The 21,986-nt window shown below is 35.4% G+C and overlaps 1 protein-coding gene across 4 annotated transcripts in view; it reads left to right on the top strand.

Moving 5' to 3' along the window:
* The window catches only part of MARCHF1 (membrane associated ring-CH-type finger 1), an 800,751-nt gene that overhangs the window by 285,392 nt on the left and 493,373 nt on the right, over positions 1 to 21,986 (top strand). The window lies entirely within an intron of this gene.

Raw genomic sequence — 21,986 nt, 5'->3', positions numbered from 1 at the left:
AAACAACCATACAGGTGGCCAACAGAAACATGAAATGTCACCGAGCATCAGGGAAATGCAAATCAGAACCACCTCATACCTGTCAGAATGGCTAAAATAATAATAATAATAATAATAAAAACAGAAGAATCAGCAAGTGTTGGTGAGGATATAGAGAAAAGGACACCCTTGTGCACTGTTGGTGGGAATGCAAGCTTGTGCGGCACTGCGGAAAACAGCAGGGAGCTTCCTCAAAAAAATTAAAAATAGAACTACCCTAAGGCCAGTAATCACATTACTAGGTATTTACCCCTACAGTACAAAAACATGAATTTAAAGGTATTCATGCACCCCTGTGTTTGCTGCTGCATTTTTTACAATAAGCCAAACTATGGTGGCAGCGCCCATGTCCACTGATAAATGCCCAGATGAGTAAACTAAAGTATGGTGGTGAAGGATTTATCTCAAGATGGCAAAGCTGGTGAGCGGCGGGTGGTGAGCTGTAGACCTTGCAGTAAGAAGTCTGTATACCATGAAGGCTCTCGAAACTTTCTTTTCTCCTTTCCAACTACTATGGGTATCATTTCTGGTTAGTGTTTCTTTGTGTAAACGACAGCTTCTAGAACATTATTAAGTATTAGCGATGATATGGGTGCCTTTTAGCTGTATTCATACCTTAATGGGATTGCTTTTGGTTGTTTACTATTAAAGTTCTTTGGAGAAGGGTATTCTTATTTTATGATAAAGGTAGCTTTGATAATGTGAAGATGTACTCTTACATTTCTGTTGAATTCAGAATATTTCCATAAATGTGTTTTGAATACTATTAAATTATTTCAACAGTAAGATGATCATAGGTGTTTTTTTTTTCTTTTGAATCAAAAATATATATTTTGAGAGGTTTCTAAATAGCTTAACAGTCTAGTGGTAAATAGCACTTAGTCATGGTGCTAAATTGAATTTACCTAAAGTTTGCTTTTAATATTTGCATTTATATTCTTTTTTTTTAAATTTATTTATTTATTCATGAGACACAGAGAGAGAGAGAGAGAGAGCCAGGGACACAGGCAGAGGGAGAAGCAGGCTCCATGTAGGGAGTCTGACGCGGGACTCAATCCCGGGTCTCCAGGATCACACCCTGGGCCAAAGGCGGTGCTAAACCGCTGAGCCATCCGGGCTGCCCTATTTGCATTTATATTCTTAAAGTAGCTTTATATTTTGTAATCTTTGTCAAGTTTTTATATCAAAATCACATTAGACAATTCTCAGTCTTTGTGGATACTTGTACCTGGTCTCTTATTTCCCCACCCTTTCTCTCCGAGCCAAGAATTGGTTGTAAGAAGGAAGGGCTTATTAACATTATCGAAGGTTATCCTTATGGCACTAGGGTCCATGGCATCACCTTAATGACTATTAAGCTGTGATTGCTGGCGTCAGCGGATGCCAGTCTTACTCCATGTTCTCTGAACTTTGTTAGAGCTCAGTGACTCCTTCTTGGGCCAATTTGGGCACCTTGGGCTGGATCGTATTATGCAATCCTTTATTCTTTCTTCCACTTAAGTCTCAGCTCACTTGGCTTATACCTGCACCATGCCAGATTGCCGTTCTCCCCTCACTAAGCTGGGTTCATGGCAGGCTGCAGGCTTTAAAATACGTGTACATACATAGAATAACCGAAAGAGACTGAGAAGTACAAATCATTTTCTTTCCTTTGCCTGAGCACAGTTCAGCTCCTTTAACATGGTGAGCTGTCTTTTCAGTTCATTCTAGGCATGTCCTGCACAGCAGACATAAGAAGGTCCTGAATGGTGACGCAGATCTTAACTATTCCTCTCAACCTGTCAAGTGTGCTCCTCCTTCATTCGGAGTGAGATCTTAAAGAGTGACTTGGGACGTGTGTGTCAGTTGGATAACAAATAGTGCTGTGGTTGTTTCTATTAGAAACATTAAGTTATTGCTGAATTGGCCATCAGGGTGTTGGAAGAGCTGGAGGGGTAAAAGAGGGAAAGATGAAGTTTGGGTCAAAAAGAAGAAAAGATGAGGCAACTCAAGAATTTGTAGCTATTGTTTTTCTCTTTTGCGCTGGAGATGCAAAAACTTCCCCAATACGCTCTAAGGGTTGTGTGCAGAGAAGGCTTCCCTTGCTGGATCCCAGATGCCCAGGAGCTTAGTCTGGTCTAAAGCAACTGCGCCTAGAATTCTCACTGCCTCTGTCCTCTCCTTCAGTTCTGAAGCTTCTGCGTCACTGTCCTCTTGCCGGATGCCACCAGGAACCTGAAGTGAAGTCACATTTCCTTCTTCCCTGCCTACTCATCTTCAGTCTGTGCCTCTTGTTCGAAGACTTTATTTTATTTTTAAAGATTTTATTTATTCATGAGAGACACAGAGAGAGAGAGAGAGAGAGACAGAGACACAGGCAGAGGGAGAAGCAGGCTCCATGCAGGGAGCCCGACATGGGACTCGATCCTGGGTCTCCAGGATCGCACCCTGGGCCAAAGGCTGGTGCTAAACCACTGAGCCATGCGGGGATCCCCACATCATAGACTTCTTAACAACAGTGCAGAAGGATGGGAATGGAGATTCAAAGCAAAGGGATGAAAGAAACCTTTGATTTCTCAGTGTCTCTTCTCAACTTCAGACGCATATATAATTTTTGCACAATAACCGTGGTTTCACGCTCTGCCTAGTATGATAAAACTATATTCCTACAAATGTAAGGAATGGCTCTTAACCTCTTTCCCAAAAGGAAGAAGCAGTGTTTCATTAGGCCTCATATCCATCCCTGAGGATGGCAATTCTTGTGGTTTAATAATAGTCCCACTGGATCTGCTGCAACCTAAAAATTATATTCTAAAGTATACTACTTCTAGCACTCTTTATAAAACATATAAGGAAAAGGAAGAGGGAAAAATAAGTTAATATATTCAAACAAATAAGAAAAGACCATACGAATCTGTAGCTAATGGCTCACTTCTAAGACTATAACTTCCTTGTCACCACCATTCTCTGTTATTAGCCAGAACCTCGATTTATAAAGGTTCTTTATCTGAGAGACGACCCAAACTTTTATTTCCGGGAAAGCTTATTCTGCAGTCCTGTATCCCTAGGGTTACTATAGTTTTCCATGAACGCTTACTATTGGATATGGAAGAGTAAGAAGCTCCAGAAAGTCCCTGGGTTCCAAGCATAATCTTCTCTGTCTTAGTGTGTACAAGTAAACCAATTTCCTTCTCATAATTGAGATTAGTCAGTGGAACCAGTAAAGTTAACTTTCTTCTTCACCAATTAGCTCAATAAGATGAAAATTCAGTAGTAGACTAGTGGCAGTTTCAATGTCCAGTTAAATTGAAACAGTATTTTATGCCTTGGGGGAAACATTACACCCTTGGAAACAAAGAACTATGAACCATTAAAGACAAATGTTTTGGAAATGGAAGTAAAAATTCTGCAGGCCGAATTGGTGTAATAGAGAAATCCATTCCATTGAAACCTTGATTTCTGGACCCAGTTATTAAGCATCACAAACTTATTTAATCTGTGTATCATACCCTTTAGGACTGCATTTCGACTATACGGAGCACTTGAATTGGGACTCCAGTAGGCTAGTCTGCCTTTGATGCTGTGTTAAGTCCCTTTGGGTTAAGATAAGGTATGTTGTAAGAACAGCAACTTTCCTGACGTAGCCTTTTTTTGTTCTTTGGTTAAAACCAATGTCGTCTGGGATAGATGATGGTAAATAAAGCCTATATGGGTTTCCAGACTTTCAGGCTTGCAGAAACATTTTGCTCAGCAAGAACAAATGCATTACCGGAATAAACGCCTGTTCCAGGGAGTGCAACTTGCTATTCACACCCGGATGGAAGAGACTCAGTGTAACTTAACCTACTGGGAAGTGGCTTGCTGGTTTCTTCCCAGCAAACTATTGGTGCAGTAATTGAGGACTTAATATTAGTTTTTGCTGTAGGCAATTTAGGCACCCAGCAATAGTAGTAGCTAGATAAGCCTCTAAGAAGAAAGACCGTGTTGTTGAGCCATGTATGATTGTTGTCCCCACCAATATGGCTACTTTTTGCCCACTTTACTCTGGGGTGAGGGGAGAAATATGACAAACATGTACATTTTGAGTCATCTTTTAAATTTTTTCTGCCTGATTTTTTGGATCTTCTGCATAAACATACAATACAAACACACACTCATATACAAACACACACACTCCATTTTGTTAACACTTCATGGGTTTGCTTAGATGCTGTTTTCTCTAGCAGTTTCTCTACAATCCCAGGAATTGGTTAGGTTCTCTTTTTTGTGTCACATGATGCCCAGTATTTAGTAACATTACAACATTTGTAAACTATATTGTAATTACCTCTTGAACAGCAGTCCCAATTTGACTGGAAAGTACCCGTAGATAGGCCATCTCTTGTTCATTTTTTAATCTCTATTTGCTAATTCTTGTTTGTAACATAGTATTTATGCTAATACTTGTTGGCAGCAATTACAAGTTTTTACTTAATATTTGCATTTATTACTATTTGGAAGAATATTTTAAAAAAATCAACTGTTTATCCTTTTTTGAGTGCTCATCCAAACTTTGTTATTAAGAATACCTATTTTTATTAATCTATATTCTTAGAATATGACACTAATTTCCTTTTCTTAAAATGCATTGGAATTTTCCATAGGATTTCCTGAAGGATTTGCTTTACAGAATATTTCAACATTTTAAAAATGTGTATGTTATCAAATACATAGCCTTATGCATAATGTTTAAATCCAGTAGATATCATTCAGTACTCTCTATCTTTTATTACTTATTTATTTTTAATTTATGAGGTCTGTCAGTGACTGAGAGAGATGTGTTAAAATTTCCCATTCCGTCAAAAGCTGGTATTTGTTACCAGACTGATATTGGTGTGATATTACTTCTTTCACAGTCCCTTTGGGCACTGGTTAAATTACCTTCTGAAGTTTGAGAATGAGTGGAGACTCATGGCAGGTCCTTCGTCCTGCAGTCATTTTCAGGGTTGCTCTGCTCTTCTGAGGTGGAGTGATTTCCTTGGTCCACAGCCTGGGTCTTAAATGCTTCAGTTAAGTGGGATTCATGGAGACAATAGTCTTCACCTTTTCTTCATGATCTTTTCTGCCCCAAGCTTCTGTGTTTTACTCATGGTGTTCAAATGAGAGCCATTCTCTCCCCGACCAGTTTTTTTCAAACATCACGAACATTCTGATTAGTTTCCCTCTTAGGTTTGTCATTTTGACGTCTGCACTGCTTTTGCCACCTGATGATGTTTCTTAAACTCATTCTGTCAATTGTCAGTTTACTTCAGTCTCACTCAGATTTTGGCTGCTGTATTACCTGTTGTAATATATTTTCTGTGCTACAACTTTTTGCCTCTTAATATTTTCTTAGATATTTTATTAATGAATCTGGAGAATGATTCAAAGATAATGTGATATTTTCAACCAAAATTCTACGAACACCATTATCATGGAGCTGTACTATAATGTCTTATGAATATGCTTTTTATCTATTGCTTGAATCATGGTACTTAGAAATTTATCAACTGTAAATGGAATAACAAAAATCATTTGTAGAAATATCTATTTTATATTTATTTAGGATAAGTTCATAGACATTTAATGATCAAGTCATTGAGTTACAATATTTCTAAGCCTTTGGTATACAGTGAAAACTTCTTTCCAAATAGTTTGAGTTTTTTAATATTTACATCAACACATCATGAAACCCTTTATTTCGATAATTCTCAGCTATACTAAAATTTTAATTCAAATTCTCTTTATCCAAAATTGCATGGCGAAGTGGTTTTTCATTGAATTAATTTATATTTAATTAGTTAATGATTTTTGTATTTTTTTCATATTTCATTAACTCCTTGTGTTTCCACATCAGCTTATTGTGGGATAACATATTTTGCCTCTTTATCTTCAGACTTTTATAATATTTCTTACCAGTAAATATTCTAGTTCAGTATGAACTCACATCAACTTTTTATTTTTATAGAAGTATATCTTTTGTTAAAAAAATTATCAGATATTATATCTAATCAGCATGTATTCATCTTTCATGAATACAAATATGAAGGTAAAAATCTAATACATATTTTTTTTCTAATCTAACATTTAGTTGCATAGGTGATATTAGGTGTCATGCTTTGTTATTTAGTTAATTCTTTCTCAAGAAGACATAGAAAATAAAACAGGTTGTAATGAATACTATCTGCTTTTCACAAGAAAGGGACACTATTACCTTAAAGAATAGATTTTATAGTTAAGTGCAATTTAAGTTACTGCAGGAAATGTAATGCTCCCAGCTAAATCTTAGGAGTACCACCAGGATCATTCTAGCTAAGCTGTATATTTCCATCCAGCTCAAACCACTTTTATGTTGACTCTATCAAAATATTTCCAAACATACATACATATGTACATTTTTTAAATTTATTTAAAGATTTATTTATTTACTCATGAGCGACAGAAAGAGATAGAGAGAGGCAGAGACATAGGCAAAGGGAGAAGCAGGCTCCCAGCAGGGAGCCCGATGTGGGACTCGATTCCGGACCCTGGAATCATGCCCTGAGCCAAAGGAAGATCCTCAACCGCTGAGCCACCGAGGTGTCCCTTCCCAAACATTTATAAGTCAAATCTATTTCTATTTTAGGATATATCTCATCTTACGTGTAATTAAAAACAAAGTAATCCCTTATAAAATATGCTTCTATGTCCAAAAATTCTGTCTCTCTATTTCTATGATTATCTTACTAAGATTTTTTGGGGGTTGATAGGCTTTATTATTTTTTAAAGATTTTATTTATGTATTTGACAGAGAGAGCACAAGCAGGGGGAGCAGCAGGCAGAGGAAGAGGGAGAAGCAGGCTCCCTGCTGAGCCAGGAGCCTGATATGGGGCTCAGTCTCAGGACCCTGGGATCATGACCTGAACCTAAAGCAGATGCTCAACTGATTGAGCCACCCAGGTGCCCCATGGATTGATGGACTTAAACAGATGTCATCTGAACCTTTACCCTTCCATGTTACACATAATCTTTTATTTTAAACATTTATAAATATGAAATAACCTTGATAAGAAAACGTTAAGTCATTGAAATCAATTTTATGTTAACTTTTCAACCTATAGAATTATCTATCAAGCTATTCTTACTACTCTTTGAAAGCCAATTAATCTATCACCTTTTGTGGAAGTAGGGTAATATTTGCATATTTGTGATCAATGCATAAATCATGAATTCTGAAAGACTTCCAGTTATCTCTCTTGAAGACTAAATACATTGAGAGGAACAAATACACTTGTAGCAAAGTTGGTTAGCTATATTATTTCTCTGGCATCTAAATTAGTTCTGCTTCTGACTTCTGATTTCTGATTCTAGGGAAGGGAAATAATTTTTTGGTCTCTAATATCCCTTCATGTATTGGAAGACCACTTTAGGTCATGTCTCAGATTAATATCTGTATTTAATTTTCTGTTGCATTCCAGTGTCAGTCATCCTTTCCTTCAAATGTAATAGTGATTCTGGAATTACTGGAGTGATGAGTCATGATGATTTTTCAGATCCCAGTTGGGTTTTGTGTCTTAGAGGGTCTGAGAAAATTCTGTCAGTTATGGAATAGAAGGAATATTTATTTCCTTGAGGAGACCACAGAGTTGTTTTTTCTAAAATCCCTTGGATTTATGCTAAACTAAACATTAAGTTACCTTAGGCTAGTGTGCATATAGCTGGGAACCTGGGATGAAGATAGAATTGGCAGAGGAATAAATTGATTGTAAACAAAGAATATAATTTTAATTGAATATGTAATTTTAATTGACTCAATGTGTTTTTATGACTTTCATCCATTGATGACTACTAGGAGAGCCTACATGAATCCTTTATCCTACCATCTGTTTCACTCTTCTCACTGATGGTACGTAGTACACATGGCCTGTATATGTTTTTATTTCTTCATGTTCTTACACATAACAATTACAACTGCTTTGAAGAAGACTAGAAACTTTTTTCTAATTAAGAATATGATTATGGGGGCACTTGGGTAGCTTAGTTAGTTCAGCATCTAATCTAACTCTTGATTTCAGCTCAGGTCATGATCTCAGGGTCATGGGATGGAGTCCTGTGTTGGTTCTGCATGGAGTCTGCTTGAGGTTCCCCCTCCCTCTTCCACTGTCTTTCCTTCTTGCACTTTCTCTCTCAAATAGATAAATAAATCTAAAAAAAAAAAGAATATGATTATGTTAATTCATTACACCATATCACTTTGAAATATTTATGTAATATTTTGTACACATAATATGGAATAGTTCTAGCCAATGCTAATAAAGAGGGAGAGAAAATATTTCCTCTAATCATAGAGATGTGGTTACTGACTCTTTTTTAGCATTCTTAAGTCTCCAAGATAGATAAAATCTTAGTAAATTGTCCAAAACATCCAAATCCAATTGGGTAAGTTACTGTGTTTCATTTCTGAGTTGAAGTCATGTAGTAGCACCTCAAAGCATTTGTCTAACAATTTGTCTGCAGTTGCTAAGACATATTCACTTATCTCTTCATTAAATAAATATTTGTTACATACATACTGTGCTCCAGACATTGTAACGAGAGCTTTATTTTATAAACCTGCTAAGTTTTTAAGGTTAGTTTTCATATCATTATATACCTTCCATTTTGGAATTATTGTTATATTATTTACTTTCATATATTTCAGAGGTATATTCCTCCTCTCAAGTCACCATCCATCTTCCCAAAATTATATTAAGTGATATCCCTCTACGTTCACGATGGCAAATCATTAGCAGAGATTATTTGTGAGTTTTTGGTGATAATTGACATTCCTAATTAGTATTTTCTTTTTCACCTATTGTCTATTAATTCCTTAAACTCTAATGTGATGTGGTTGACTGACAAAAAATAGAGTATGAATTCTTCTGGGCTTACATATCGACTCTGCCACTTTTTAGCTATGTGGCTGCTCACCTGAAGATTTGGATTCTTTTTTTTTTTTTTTTTTTTTTTTAAGATTTGGATTCTTTTTTTTTTTTTTTTTTAAATTTTTTATTTATTTATGATAGTCACAGAGAGACAGAGAGAGAGAGGCAGAGACACAGGCAGAGGGAGAAGCAGGCTCCATGCACCAGGAGCCCGATGTGGGACTCGATCCTGGGTCTCCAGAATCGCGCCCTGGGCCAAAGGCAGGCGCCTAACCGCTGCGCCACCCAGGGATCCCTAAGATTTGGATTCTTAATGTGTAACATGGGCATGTGAAAGAGTTCAGTGAGATAATGTATGATATATAATCAACATTCAATAAATATCACTCTTAATAACTGGTATTTACAGTAGTGAAACACATTGAACTTTTCATGATTAAATGTGAAATATACTAATGAAGAGTCTAAGGTTACTATTGGCCATTTATATGTTCTTTAAAGAAAGCACATAATATTTTGAAGCAAAAATTTTAGTTCAGAAAAATCGTAATGTATTGTATTTTTCTAATGATAGTCACTTGAGAAGATCACCTCCATAGCAAGTGTGTAATTTTAGCTGGCATTCATAAAGTTCACATATCAGTCTTAGACATAGGAAATAGAGGTGTGCCCAGGTGTGTCAAATTGAACAAACGCTTGAAAAATGGAAGCATATTTAGAAAAAGAAAAGTTATTTTTTATCCTTTAGGACTAATGATGTTTAGCCTTTGATAAAATTATGTCTCAATCTTTAAAATGAGTCAGCAAAACATTATTTTGGAAGATTGTGCTTCATTTCCTTTTAATTGGCTTTTCCTTCTTTTCAGTTATTTTTGTCAACAGAAGTCATCAATTCCTTATAATAATTAAATTACTCGTCCTCATAAAATTTTTATGTAACTCATAGAACCAGGGTATTTGGCAAGATTTATGTTTTTCATAATTCAGTGTTTACCTGGCTTCAGTTGTATCCTGTTTTATCTCACTCCTATCCAGAAAAATGATGAGGAATATATAATCATAATAGTTTTATAAGGTTAAATTTGCACTAGAATTGTTTCAGGTATATTGAAAAAACCTCAGTTGGCATTTGTCTTTGAGAAATCTGTAATAACCATACTTTTCTTTAGGTGCCCAAGAGTTTTATTCTTGATAACTATGCATTATTTTTAATGCTCAAAAATTCTTACATTACAATATTCTTTCTTTAGTCTATGCCTTGATGTCAGTGAGAATTTGGCAAATAAAGTGACAAAAATGTACTTAAAGGAAATGTGCTACTGGTGAGAGTGTAATATAACTTGCTATTACTGTTCTGTACTGTTGGGTTGGAAAATATAATCCTCTTGTATCTGAGTAGTTTTATTTTTTTATCTTTAGCTCAATTATGTCACTATACATAGGTAAATAAGAGATTCTTCTAAAGTACATGGTTTTGAAAAAGCTGACAATCTCTTTTTACGTAAGAGCAAATTTAACTTGGACTAAATCTTTGTAATTTATTGCTTCTAAAAATCTCACAGAACTAATAGTTTTTTATTTTTCTAAGGATTTAAAATAAATTAGAAGTCAAAGCATATCTTAGATTGATACGAAGGCCTATATAAACAGTCTTGAGATACGAATTTTGTTGTGACTCAAATTATAGATCCACTTGCTGGAAAACATGCCAGTTGCTGGAAGTGGGTACAGCTTCGAGTTGGGGTGGTGCTGTGAAATGTACCATTGGACTTCAACAAAACAAAGCAGTGTATTTCTTTGGAGTCCTCCTTTTGCTGATTGCATCTATACTGTTTCCTTTGTAATAGCAAGGCGAATCCTTTGGCTGGCTGTTGTCCATTCTCTCATACCATTGTTGTCCCTTTATGAGCTAGGAATAGAGCCACCACACCAAGACTCACTCCTAAAATGCCCTTTTATTTATTTATTTTTAAAGATTTTATTTATTTGAGAGAGAGAGAGACAGGGAGACAGAGCAGGAGCAGGTTGAGAGGCAGAAGCCAACTCCCTGCTAAGCAGGGAGCCCAATGTGGGGCTTTGATCCCAGGACCCTGAGATCATGACCTGAGCGGAAGGCAGATGCTTAAACAACTGAGCCACCCGGGTGCCCCTTAAAATGTCCCTTTAGAAAGCATATGGCAAGTGGATCACTAGCATATCAATTTAATTTTGTATGACACTTGGTCCAAGAGAAAGCCAACTGGTTATTTAAATAAAAACTTTCAGTAACTTAAATTTTTTCTACACCCAACCTCGTCTGAATTTATTTCACCACCCCATAGACACCATAGCCAAGACTTTCTCATCTCTGACTCACTGCAGCTCCTCCTTTAGTTTTGAGAAGAGGCAGTAGAGGCATCCCATTGGTGACTTCTTTTATCCTTTTATAGTATAGCTATAAAAATATCATGTGTTCAAAGTGAGGGGAAGGAAGGAAGTATAGTAAATAGGGAGGCCTTCCCTGTCAAAACCACTGTTTTACATATCTTTTCTAGTGAGATATAGGAGAAAATATCTCAATACGTGCAAAGAGCTTTGAAATAGGAGAGTCAGGGCAGAATCATGGCAACATGAGTTTTTAATGTCGATTCTAATTTGAGTCCTCCACATGGCTGGTGCTGATTTGTAGCAGTGATTTGTGAGGATGTGCTTCATTACAATCCTGTCTCTCCTCTGCTTAAAATGGATTGCAAGTCGGGATGAAGGCACCAAATTTGGCTAATTTCAGGAATGATCACATTGCTTGCTTCGTGGGTTTGAAAATGAGACACAATTTATGAATTGGACTATTTTTAACACATGCAATTTTTTTGCCATTACTCGTAACAAAGCAATAATATAATGCTTGATGTCTTTTGTAGAGTGCCCTTCTAATAATTTGCCAAGTTAAAGTACAGATAATATTGGTATGTATGCTTTCCAGGAAATGTATATATTTTTTTTAATGAGGTGAAGATTTTATACTCCTTTTCTACTTTTTCTTTTTAATTTCTTATAAAATTGACATCCTCCAGATTATAAGCTAACTCAAAGCCATGTTGAATACCAAAGGTAGGGGAAGGGCAGATAATAATTATTATAAAGTTCTTTCCTATGTTGCTTCATTTACTATGCATTTTTTGGCAAAGTATACAATGGGGTTTATACATTGATATATTTAGGCTGATGAATAAGAAATGGAGCATCTGTTGCTAATATTCTAGAGGATAATTTGCTTCACTAATACATAATTTCATGCCTTGTGAAAAAGGGAGAAACTTTTGACTGCTGAAGGTGAAACGAGAAGATAGGCTTCACTGGAGAAAAACAAACTTCCTGTTCTTTGGAGAATTTGACATTTACAGGGAATATGCATATGCATGGATGGGGAGGAGAAGCCTTTGGGGGAAGTAGCCTCCTGGGGCTGTTTTCATAATTTGGAAAACACAGATATGTGAATAAGTCGCCTTGCTGTGTTGGCAAGATAGACAAGATGACATACACAGACCGTAGTGAACAGGCCTACGTACATTTGCCAGCCAGATGGTACAAGACAGTTTATTAGGAGTGTTTTTAGATGATATCTTCATTAGTCTTCTTAGTCAAGATGACTACCAATCTAGCTTGGCTCCAGTGGAGCCATGGATAAAATGTACCCATAGTGGGAAAAAACAAAGGCTAAACATATACATAGATAAGGGTCTACTGACCAGATTTCTTGGTAGCTCACAATGATAGTGAAAGACCCAAGATCTGGTTTCTGCATTATTCTGTGTGTGTGTGTGTGTGTGTGTGTGTGTGTGCACGTGCACGCCATGTGTGTGCATGCATGCTTTCAGGACTCGTAAACCAAGTTAGGAGACCTGGACAATATGAAAGGCATTTTTTTTTTTTTTTGCCACAAAACTAAGAAGACACCTTGTGCTATGCTGTTAAGTGATGAGTAAAGGAACATTCACAAAACTATGTATAACTTCCCGCATTCTCCTGGAAAATCTCCCAGGATTCTGGCAAGTTTTTCTTCTTTGGAGAACTCAGTTTGTATCTATGGACAAGGAAGAACAGTATTTTTTTAATTTAGGGATTTTTCATAAAAGTTCTTATTTTACAAAAGTCTTTCTTTGCTAAGTTATTCCAAGAAGTGCTTACATATTACAAAATAATATTGTTTTGTAATAAATTTATATAAAGTCAGTTAACAAAATCTGCTAGAATTATTATGTTATGTGCTTTTCTGCATCAGAAATATTACAATTTTGGGCAGTCCTGGTGGTGCAGCAGTTTAGCACTGCCTGCAGCCCAGGCCCAGGGCGTGATCCTGGAGACCCGGGATCAAGTCCCACATTGGGCTCCCTGCATGGAGCCTGCTTCTCCCTCTGCCTGTGTCTTGCCTCTCTCTCTCTCTCTCTCTGAATGAATAAATAAATAAATCTTAAAAAAAAGAAATATTACAATTTTGATAATTTAATCTATAAATAGTATTTCTCAGCTTGAAGATATTAATCTTTTTTGGCATTCTTAAATTACGATGATGTGAAAAATTTACCAATCATAACTGCTTTGACCTTTGTTCAGCAATTTTAAAAGTCTTTTTTTTTTCTGTGACTTGAGAATTTCACATATAATTCCCTGAGAATTTAGGTACTTCTCTGGTTTTCATGCTTTTAAAATATTTTTATCTTTTACTTTTGACTCTTCAGCTTGTGTTGCAAGAATACATATTTGACCATGATCAAAAAAAAAGAGAATGTGTATATAATAATGTACTATTGAACAGGATTCTTTGAAATCTATAGAACATAATGGAGAACAAATCTTAGGAGAAGCTTCTGGTTCACTAAAGGAAAATGAAGGAAGCGTTTCTTTGAAAATGTTTACCTAGTCTATGACTCAAAAAATTTCTTCTAGTGAAAATCTAGGCTCCATTTTCTCCCTCAACCCTGCCTGCTCTCATCTCTGTGAGAGTGGAAATACCGTCAGGATGTATTTTGATGTTGGAAAAGCTGGGAATCTGTCTTATTCCGTGTAGTCTCAGGACTACTTCTTCGTGTAACATAGCCACATGGCCTCTTAACCAGATGGCCAAAGTACGTACCTGTTGTCACAGGGCGAGGCTTCCAGGCCTTCTTAAGGCTTAGGTTGAGAAGTGGCAGTGTCAATTTTTTTTTATTTAAATTACTTTTTTTTAAGATTGTATTTATTTATTTGACAGAGAAGGAGACAGAGAGCAAGAGAGAGAACAAGCAGGGAGGGCTGCAGGCAGAGGAAGAGGGAGGAGCAGACTCCCCACTGAGCAGGGAGCCTGACATGGGGCTCCATCCCAGGACCCCAGGACCATGACCTGAGCCAAAGGTAGATACTCAACTGACTGAGCCCCCCGGGCACCCAGGCACAGTGTTAATTTAACTGAATTCTCATAGTGAGCCGTAGTGACAGTCCCAAATCAAGAGAATTAGATTATACTGGGGCATGAATACTAAGCTGTGGCTTATTTTGAGCAATGTATTAGACTACTACACTGGTATTATATCACCATTCACTCTTTCCATAGTAAAGTTGTAGAGTATGTGTGTTGTGAAATTCTATTTTATTTTGATAATGGTCAAATTATGACTACTGGAAACTAGATAAATAGAAGTAGAAAAAAAAAAGATGAAATTCACCAAAAGGAAAACACATACAAATCCTTTTACAAATGAATGTAAATAATTAGGAAAGCTTCTAGATGAGAAGATTCACTGAATTGCCATGTTGGAAGCTCTTCCTGTTTTATTAAATTAGGAGTTTTATCAGGTCCTGGTAATATTTTCTTAGGTATCATTTCATAATGAATTTTTAAAGAGATTTTATTTATTCATTAGAGACACACAGAGAGAGGCAGAGAGAGAGGCAGAGACACAGGCAGAGGGAGAAGCAGGTTCCCTGCGGGGAGCTCAATGTGGGACTTGATCCCGGGACCCGGGGTCACACCCTGAGCCAAAGACAGACGCTCAACTGATGAGCCACCCAGATGTCCCTTATAATGTATTTTATTAAAAATAAGAAGACATGTTGTCTAGACAAATACATTACAATAAAAAACTTGTACATATTTATTAACATTGTGAAGAATAGAGTTTCTATAATAGCACTGGCTGTGGCAGTCACTATAACTGTTGATTGCTTTTTGGTAAATAAGTATAATCATTGTGATCATTTGATTTCCATTTTGTTTTATTTAATTTTGGCTGATCTAACATATAATGATGTAACATATAATGTTAATATCATAATATAAAATATATTTTCTAGTGAAATAAGAAGCAAATACATAACGTGATAGGAACATAGACAAAAAGACCGGTTAAGTAGTTTCCAGAGAAATAAAAAAGGCCATAAAAAGATGTCTAACATCCTTAAAAAGAAAAGAAATGCAATATAAAGTAATAGTGGTGTACAATTTTTCATCCATAAAATTTACAAGGGTTTTAAGAAAATAGACCCATATTTTGGGTAGAGGGATTGTAAATGTGATTTCTAAACATCAACACAGAGTATTATACCCAGTGATAAACCAAAAAGATTTCTTATTAAAGAAGGTAATAGTCCTGACTAGTCTCTTAAATTAGTCCCTGAATTGTTAACTTCGGCATTAGTATTCATTTTTAGAAGTTCCATGTAGTTCATGTTCAAAAATGCTAAGTTATTTCCTATAGATTCCTTATTAAATGATGCTATTTATATTTTGTCTTTTATTTTTTGAAAATGGGAACTATAGTTTTAAATCTGTTTCTTTGAATTCTAATTTCTCATGTATTTCCAAGTCTTTTTCTGCTCTTTATTGTAGTTTTTGTGCATGGTTCCTTATTTCCTAATGGATGCACTTGACTTCATTATTTTTTCTTGATGACCTGCTCATTATTATTTTTTTTTAAGAAAATTAATTGTTGGAATGCTTTGAGTCCTAAAATGAAAGGTGTCTTTCTTCAAAGAGATACTTGTTCTCTCTCTGTTAAGCCCCTGGCTCACTACTCTGAAAGGATGGCCTCTTAGATCCCATCCGTGCTGTGGGGGCACACTCTGGCATTTGATGCTGTCCCCTACTCCTTGTAACTATTATCACAACAAAAGAATATACATCATAGTGACTTAGTTAATACTGTTCTGTATACTTGAAAGTTGCTAAGAGAGTAGATTTTTACATTGCTCAGCACACACACACACACACACACAAATTGTAATTATGTGAAGTGATGGATGTGTTAATTAACCTTATGTGGTAATCATTTTGTGAAATATACATATTTTAAAAAGCATATATCATTCAATTTGGCAAATGCCATCAGGACAGAGTTCTAGCTTCCATTTAATGATCTGCATTCTAGCTATCACTCAGATTTTTGGCTTACATATCAGCTATTACTGCAATAATGCTGTGTAATAAATAATCACAGTAGTTCAGTGATAGACAAAAATATGGATATATTGCTGATATATCTGAAGCGGCTCTGAGAACCTGAGGGGCTTGCTTAAATGTGCAGGGGTCAGCTTCAGTCAGCAGAAGACGGCTACAGCTGGCATGACGGTGATTTGACACCACTTAGGATGGTCCTCATCCTCTCCCTGAGACGAGATAGGGCTAGCCTAGGCGCAATCCTCTCCTGGCTCTCTCAAAGGTTATGAATGAAAAAACCCAAACGCCTAAGCACCTTGCAAGCTCCTGCTTTTGCAGCATGCTCACCAATATCCCATTGACTCAAAGCAAGCCACATGGTAAAACCAGAGGCAGAGTGGGAGGTCACTACACAACAAAGGGTAGGGATACACTTTAGATTGAAAAATGGGGGCTTTTTTTTTTTTTTTTTTACAATTTAGTGCAACTTAGTAATTTCTTATTACCTTGTCAGTTTTGTGATGCTGTTACAAAGTTTATTGTTTTTATATTTACCTAATATTTTTGCTGCTTTTGTTGGTTTAGATGGTTGAAATAGAGTAGCCTAAGAGAACAGAAGCTGTTTTCATTGATTTGTTTTTTAAAAAATATCTATAATTACTGATCTATTTTAACATTTTGAGGCAAGTGTTGTCAAATACAAAACACATAATTACAGTCATCATCACAAATGCATGAATAATTAATTGAACTAAACATTAATGTAATTTAGGGATGTGTTTGTTTCGTTTGTATAATCAGATGAAAGATTAAGTCTTTCACTTAATAATTGATTATATAGAATTATAAAATAATAAAATGAAGAAAAAATGACTCATACTACACTCTCTAAGAAATCACTACAGATAGATTTTTAAAAATAATTAGTGTTATTTATACTACTTATAGTATTTCATTTCACTTCAGAACATTTTTTTTAGTTGATAAGTACTCCCATACTAATACTTTTAATGACTATGTTATTTTATTTTATTGTTTATCACAATTTATTCAGCCAAACTCTTATTTTTAGACAGGTTAGCTATATTTTTTCAATATTATAAATAATGCAGCAGGGGAATACTCATGTAGATTTTTATGTATTTTATGTTTATTTTTTTAGGATACATTATCTGTAATAAAATGAATTGATTGCAGTTTATGCCCATTTTCAGGGATGTGATACCTATTTCTTTTCTTTAAGAAGAAACAAAATATTATTTTTATTTATTTATTTATTTAACTTAAAAAAACTCCAGTGTAGTTAACATACGGTGTTATATTAGTTTCAGGTATACGATACAGTATTTCAATAATTTATTACTCAGTACTTCTCATAATAAGTGTACTTTTAATCCCCATCACCTATTTCACCATCTCCAGCCCACCTCTCCTCTGGTAACCATCAGTTTGTTCCCTATAGTTAAGAGTTTGTTTTTTGGTTTGTCTCTCTTTTTTTTCCCTTTGTTCTTTTGTTTTGTTTCTTAAATTCCACATATGAGTGAAACCATATGGTACTTTTTTTTTTTTTACTGGCTTCTTTGGCTTAGCTTTATACTCTCTAGATCCATCCATGTAGTTGCAAATAGCAAGATTTCATTCTATATTATTTATTAACAATATTCTATTATATATAATAGGGCACTATTATGCTGTATACATATATATATCTATATATATGTTATGCATATATAAGCTCTTTATTCATGCATCATTCAGTGGACATGGGTGCTTCCATATCTTGACTATTGTAAGTAATGTGGCAATAAGCCAGAGGGGTGCATGTATCGTTGAATCAGTGTTTTCTTTGAGTAAACACCCAGTAGTGCCATTACTGGATCTTTTGGTAGTTCTATTTTTACTTTTTGAGGAACCTCCATATTATCTTCCACAGTGGCTGCACCAGTTTGCATTCCCAACGGTGCATGAGGGTCCTTTTCCTCTACAGGAATGTGATAGGTATTTCTCTATTTGCCTCCAGAAAGAGGCAAATGTTTACCTGTTGCATGCTCCAGAAATGAATGAAGACCACTACAATGAGATCAAATTGAGGATATTTATTCAGAGCTTGCTGTATCAAAGGAGTCCGTCACTGTCACTTGCATTTGGTAGAGACTCAGAGGCCATCAGGCAAGACTCAGAGGCTGTCAGGCAAGTGGGAAAGCTTTATGGTGAAAGAAAAAGTAGGTTTACAGATATACTCTGATTGGAATTTATTGAAATGTGAAAGTTGGAGGCAAGCTAACTAGCAGCAGTGCATCTTATGTGATGGGTTTGGGGAGCATATTTAGTTTTCTCTAACTGGTTCTGTGTTGGAAGCAGGGGCAAAACAAAACAAAAGCCTAGAACAACGTGTGAGTTGTTGATCAAATTCTGACTGTTTCTGGGCCAGTTGATGGCAAAGGTTTGATTTTTTGACTTGTTTTTTGTAGAAATTATAGTGTGGCTTCCTGGACTTCTTATATTGAATTCTATTGCCATTAATGGTTTGGCTATTACTAATTTGTATATTCAGTCTTTCAATACCAAAAGAACCATCTAAGAACTAACTAAATGCTTAATTTACATTGTGATTGTATTTATTTCAAAAAAATCACTTTTAAATTAAATATTCATGGAAGGCTTTGGCAAAATAATGATCCATAGCAAAGTCTCAGCAAATACCAGCTAATATTATTTACTTATTTAACTTTCTAAAATAGTATATTAAGCATATTACCCCTTAAGCAAATTAATGGCATTTAATTTCCCATATGATTGCCTTATTCAGGCAGCTATAAGAGAATGTCATAGACTGGACGACTTATAAACAACAGAAATTTGTGTCTCAGTGTTCTGCAGACTGGGAAATCCAAGATCAAGGTATCGGCAGGCAGATTGTGTCTTGAGAGCCCACCTTTTGATTTCATAGAAATCCAGTTTTTTTTTTTTTAAGGCTTTATTTATTCATGAGAGACAGAGTGGGAGGGAGAGAGAGAGAGAAAGAGAGAGAGAGAGAGGCAGAGGGAGAAGCAGGCTCCATGCAGGGAGCCCGACATGGGACTCCATCCCAGGTCTCCAGGATCACACCCTGGGCTGAAGGCGGCGCTAAACCGCTGAGCCACCCGGGCTGCCCTAGAAATCCAGTTTTTTGCTATGTCCTCATACAGCAGAAAAGGCAAGGGATATTTCAGGAGTTTCTTATAAAAGGACACTAATCCCCTTTATAAGGGATCCAGCCATGGGATCTAATCACCTCCCAAAGGCCCTTTCTCTCAATACCATCACATTGGGGATTTAGGTTTCAATGTAAGACTTTTGGGAAGACACAACATTCAGGATAGCAAGGATAGGTGAAAATCTTTACCTGATTCTCAAGACTTTCATATTCTGTCCCTAATGGTACATCCAGGAGTCACATGCCTATTCATAAACTCAATTCATAAGCCATAACTTATTTATGTCTGCACAAGTCACTGTATATTAAAGAAAGTTTGTTTCTGAATCTATTAGTTTTCCTTTTCCAAAATTCTTTTCTCCTTTTATATCTATTTGAGTTTTACAGTTCTTCAAAACTCACTAAGTTTCTACCTCCTATATTAAGATTAGTTACCATCAGACTCTCTCCTATTTTTATTGCACTTGCTATCATGAGTACTAATTTGATATTGTATGCTAATTTATTCCTATCTTATATGACCAGTTCAATTATATGCAGAGGCAAACATTCTTACACAGCTTTATATCTTTTTATTGCTGAATGTAATAACTTCTATTAATAGGTACTCACATATTTCTTGATCAATTAATGTTTTCTTGTGAAACCAAGGATCTAGAGTGCTAATAAAGTTCTTTACTAGAGAAAATTACTTAGTTTCAGGATTTTAGTGTTCCCATTTTTGTAAAGGAGATAATGCTTTAAATTTCCTTTCAGAGAGATGAAAAAGAGAAATTTAAAGTTTATCTGTTTCTAGAGAAGGCATTATGTAACGAATAATAATGCTGGCAGGAAAACAGAACTAAGCATTGGGAAATAATAAAGCATTTATATTTGTTGTAGGAAACATATTATGACCTAATGTCAGCAGTTTCTATGTTTCTTGCTGCTTATCTTCTACAGTGTTTCAAATAGGGAAGAAGTCATGCCTTTTGTCTGTCAGAAATGACTTTTTCCCTCCAGATTTTGACTAGCTCAAGCTACAGAGCAAAAAAGCTTTTATTATTCCTCTTTCTGATTTCAGTTTTTTTTGAAGAAAATCTACAGATGATGGTCATATTGTTGGCGCTGGAATTATCTATTTGATATGAATTCCACTTTCTGGCAGGACTAAAAATTCATAAAAGACAAAACGAAACATTTCTCTTTCAGATCAGAGTGGGGTATTTGGGAAGAAGAAGGTATAAAGTTTTATTTCATGTAGTGTATACTTGCAGTAGGAGCCAGAAATGCACAGCAGGGCGAGAAATTTTAAAAGCAAAATTTATCACTAAGAAGCTATGGATTGTCAGTAACAACCTGAGGAGATTTCTTACAGAAAAATACAAGAACAGCAAAGTGTTTCAAGTAATGGAACAAAATAAAACTTTAAATATTCATTATAACAAGTTGGATTAATTTAGGGGAAATATCATTGTGTTTGCTTTATTAACATAAATTTTTAAAAACATATTAAATAAAATAACAACCTCCCATTAAATGCAAGTGAGATTAATATAGTTTTATTCCTTGATGGATAAAGATGCTGTGTATTTTAAAAATGTTTAATATTTTCTTATATTTAAAACTACTGTATTTTAAATCAATATTAATTTTTGTTTTGAAAGGAATCAGAGAGAAAATATTTTTTTTGGTGAATTGGAGGTTTATTTGTGAATACTGTATACCAAAAAACTCAACTGCTAGGGAAGAATTATATTTTCTTTTAAAATTGAAAAATACTATAAAGTTGAAGGTACTATTTAACTATTATTTTTACAAACTATATTATCATACAAAAGAACTAAGACATTAATGATTACTTTTTAAATTCTAAAGACAATCTATAGCTCAAAGATCAAAAAAGATACTTATATTATATAACTGGATATTTTTATATTACATAATTGGATATTTTAACAATGCATTGTGATGTTTGGCCTGGCATAGAGGGTTCTGACAGATTGCATTAAAAGTATTTAATTACTCACTAATATTCAGGAATAGAATTTACTTTGCACTTCCTAGAAACCTTTCCAAATGAAGTTACATAGTATAGAATTAAAATAAACATGTAATTTTTCATTAAAACCAGGACATTTTGAGGAGGAAATAGAGCACTGACTAATATGTTGGGCCAACTGGAGGAAATTTGGGCCATTCTAGGCAAATCAGAATATGTTGTCATCCTCTAAATAGTGCACATTGAACCCTTACCCACATCCCCAACTCACCAGGTTTTTCAATGAACTCTCCCTTTTGGTTTCATAGTCATGTATACATTTTAATATGATTCTCGATAAAGACCTTTTTATTTATCTTTTTTGTAGAGGGTGGAGGGGAAGACGGAGAGGGAGAGAGAGAGAATCTTAAGCAGGCTCCACATCCAGTGCAGAGCTCCATGTGGGGCTCAGTCTCACAACCCTGAGATCATGACCTGAGC

Source organism: Canis aureus, chromosome 13, assembly GCF_053574225.1.
Source record: "Canis aureus isolate CA01 chromosome 13, VMU_Caureus_v.1.0, whole genome shotgun sequence".
In the NCBI taxonomy this organism is placed as follows: Eukaryota; Metazoa; Chordata; class Mammalia; order Carnivora; family Canidae; genus Canis; species Canis aureus.
The sequence above is the reverse complement of the archived record's forward strand: the minus strand, read 5'-3'. Positions and strand labels throughout refer to the sequence as shown.